The sequence below is a fragment of the Stegastes partitus genome, unplaced genomic scaffold (assembly GCF_000690725.1).
Source record: "Stegastes partitus isolate 25-593 unplaced genomic scaffold, Stegastes_partitus-1.0.2 Scaffold393, whole genome shotgun sequence".
Taxonomy (NCBI): domain Eukaryota; kingdom Metazoa; phylum Chordata; class Actinopteri; family Pomacentridae; genus Stegastes; species Stegastes partitus.
In genome coordinates this window covers 388267-392004 of record NW_007578124.1, presented here as the reverse complement: position 1 = coordinate 392004, position 3738 = coordinate 388267, and positions in this window count along the sequence as shown.

The window sequence follows — 3738 nt, the reverse complement described above, 5'->3', positions numbered from 1 at the left end:
CAAAAATAACGAAAACAAACTCAAAATACAAAGCAAAACAAAATCACACAAACAAACTAAACAAGGCAACACAAAGCCCAACACAGGTAACAAACAAAAACAGCAAACCAAATGAAGCGAAGCCAAGCAAAGGAAAAGCTAAGCTAAGCTAAGCTAAGCAAGGCAAACTTAAACAAAATATAACACAACAAACCAAAATAATACAAAAACAATATTACCAAAGCAAAGAATGCTGCCATGCAAGGCGAGGGCAAAGTGAAGCAGAGTAAAAGATGCAAGCAGAGCAAAGCAGCAGAGCGACACCACCCAGAGCAAGCCGCAGAGAGACGGCGATGCTAACGGCGATGCTAACGGTGATGCTAACGGCGATGCTAACGGCGATGCGGCTACAATAAAAGAACACCAATTACCATAGAGCATGTAAGTGAGGCAAGATGCTGGCGAAGCAGCCACCGCTACGTTACCTGCGTGGAGCGCCGCCGGTACCTGACAGCCAAGAGCAAGGCGACCCGGAAGTGGGCGGTCTCAGAGCCAAGAGGGAGAGACCCCTAGATGGGCACCGTACCCTTATAAGGAGTGCCCTCAAGCGGTGATAGGCTGAATAGCATTCTCACATTAGGAGCAGAAATTAGGCTTCATCCTGCCACACAATAATAATAACAGGAAACAGCTCCTTCAAAGCTGACAGTTATGTTTTACTTTACATGCATTTTCTTTTATACTCTTAATATCTGAACATCGTTTATGATCTGTTCTCTAGTCTGGAGGTCTTATCTCATACTCTTAGAGAGGCCTGGAACCTGGAGGTTATTTTGGACTCTTCTTTGCTGCTCAGGTGACTAACCGGTACCGGCCTGCTTCGCCCAGCTGAGGCTGTGACACCAGATCAGATCACTTCATTCTTCTGCAGACTCAGAGAAGCTCAGCCGGGCTTCTATCTCTTTGTGGCCTGATTGTTTCAGTGCACTTTACCAACAGACCAAACATCCAAAGACTGATGCAAACCGCTGCTGTCGGCTTTTAACGGAGGAGCAACCGCATCACACCGAACCCTGCTGCCCTTCACTTTGAGCTTTAGAATTGGTTTCAGGAGTTTATTGTTTGCTTTGAAAGCCTTGAATGGTCTCGCTTCTGGTTGTATTTGTGATGTGCTGACTTCCTGTGAGCCCGACTGTCGCTTCAGATCCTTGTCTTTAGCGTCCGAACCCCTCAGCTCAGGAACTCAGGGACGCAAACTCATCATCTGTGAAGTTTCTTCTAACAGATGATGATTTCTGCATTTATTTAAATTGTTTTGTGTTGTTTATATCTTATCTTATTGTGAAGCACCAGTCTGTGCCCACCTTTGTCTTCGGTCCAGGTTTCAGTGCATCCAGCTCTACCTGCCCTGTTCCTTACCTTTAATGCAAAGACAAGCTAATCAGGACCTGCTTTCATTTTCTCAGCTTTTATCCGACACTCTGATCCTGTCGCCGCCACCGAGCTCAACAAGAAGTCGTGACATTTGCACTTTATTTTATTTCTTAGCTCTATTTATCTTTGTGACTTTTAATTTAATTTTTCTGTTCTTATCCTGGTTTTTATCCTACAGATTGCTTTTATTTCCGTAAGGCTTTTTTTTTTTTTTTGTGTCTTACTTTTACTTATCTTGATCTTATTTATCTTTTTACTTCCTGGCTGTCAAATCGACTAATGATGGAATATTGAGCACTTTTTTCTCTCTCTTGTCTTTTTGTCAGTGTCTGTTTTGTTTGAAGACTGACACACGCCATCATTTGTTGTTCTATTTCCTGCTAAACAAAAAGTAATGTTGACCTTGACCTTGACTTTCAAGATCTTCTTTCAGGTGAGAGCCGAATACATTTGAAGTTAGTTTCTGCCCTTTAACTGTCACATTCATCAAGACTCACAGGCTGAAAGTTTAGCATATTGGGAGCGTGAACTTCATTTTCCTGAGATCCTGCAGCACGGAGCTCAAACAAGGAGATGACGTTCCACACATCGGGACCATGTGAGTCATCGAAGCCATCGCAGACAGACAGAAATATCCGCAGACAGACAGGAGCGGCGGCTGCAGCGACAGACTGGATCTTGCCTTTCATGGTCTAAACGGCTCGTACATGCAGATGGGATTAAAACAAATGACATCATCACCTCAGCCTTGGCAGTCAACACAAACACACACGTTTGCTGATAGCGCGGCAGCACAGGCCGGTAATCAGTCTTCTTCCTGCAGGCTACGAAGACAGATAAGCGCCTCATCCAGGGCTGTGCGCTGATCTGTGCAGACGTGTGGAGCCGATTGCCAACGCCGAGGTGATGAAGTCATTTGTTTTAATCTCATATGTAGTTATTTCAGAATCGGAGACACCAAACAGATTGCTTCATTGCACGACTCTTTCTCTTCTGTCTGATGATCCTCGTTATCCCATCGGTCTCTCCGTTCCTTCCGTCGGTCTCTTTCCTCTATCTGGCCCTGTTCAGATCCAGTATCGACCGTGTGCAGATAATCCATCTGCAGCTCACCACTTGCATACAGTTTAATCTCAAACACACTCTGATTGGATTCCGCCGCCCTGCTTGCAGATTTTATCGGTGCAAATCTGTGGTCATATAGCTTCAGAGGAGGATTATTGTGCGTGTTTGCATATTGGATAGAGCCATAAAACTGGAAATGAGGAAAAGTTTAAAAAGTGAGATGAAGAAGAGAGAAAGATTACGAAGCTGTACCTCACTGCAGGTCGGCTGCACATCTGTATGCTCTGCGAGTTTCACAAGATTGCCTTGGCAGGTCTCCATCAGTGCTTATTTCACAGTGTCCCTGAAGAGAGTCATTTTTATGGAAATCTACCAGCTTCTGTCAAAAGTGAAGCCTTGTGTCTGGTTTCCACTAGAAGCCTCCCACCGCTCTAACCGGCGTTACTTCATGTATTGCTGATGTTTCGGTTCACTCTCACGACTCTGCTGGTGTTTTTAATGAAAAAGCTGTGATAAGCGCTCCGTACTCTACCCAACGCACAACAGCAGGCAGACGAAATTAGCGACCAGGTGGTGAACAGGATGCATAATGCATTAGGCAGCCACATAATGCTCTGTGGAGATGGTGGAGACCCACCAGCGCTCACAGGAGAAGGTGAGTTTTACATCATCAGTGGGCAGAAACAGGAGCCTGAATGAATTCTACTGTTGATGATTTTCTTTTTTACATTGCAAGTGTGTGCAAACGATGTCAACCTGGTGATAATATGCTGCTCCAAAGTGAGCAGAAAAACTCAGATATTCCGCATGTGAGACACTGAACCAGTGGTTTCAGGGCATTTCTGGCTCCTGGAGCAGTTTTATTCAAAGTGACCTGATTTATTACTGCGATGTGAGGTCCTGTATCTCCATAGAAACAGTAGAGAGAACTCAAACCTGCCTCCTGTGTGCAGAATGTCAAAGTTAGAATGCCATCAATCATAAAAAGTTTAATTTCTTTTATCTATTTTACAAAAAAAAAAAACAGCCTACAGGTGTTATGAATGCTGGAAAACATGGTGACTCTACGTATTATCAATATTTTGCTGCTTGCATTTGTAATTTGTTTTCTGCTCGTCTCTCCTCTCTGCTCCGTATAAACACAACCTGCAGTTCAGCCCAACAGAACATTTTAATCAGTCGAAGCTGAGTCACCCAGTTGTGTTGAAACAGGCAGAATTTTTTCCATTTATTTATTTACAAAATCTGACTAGTGCAAAC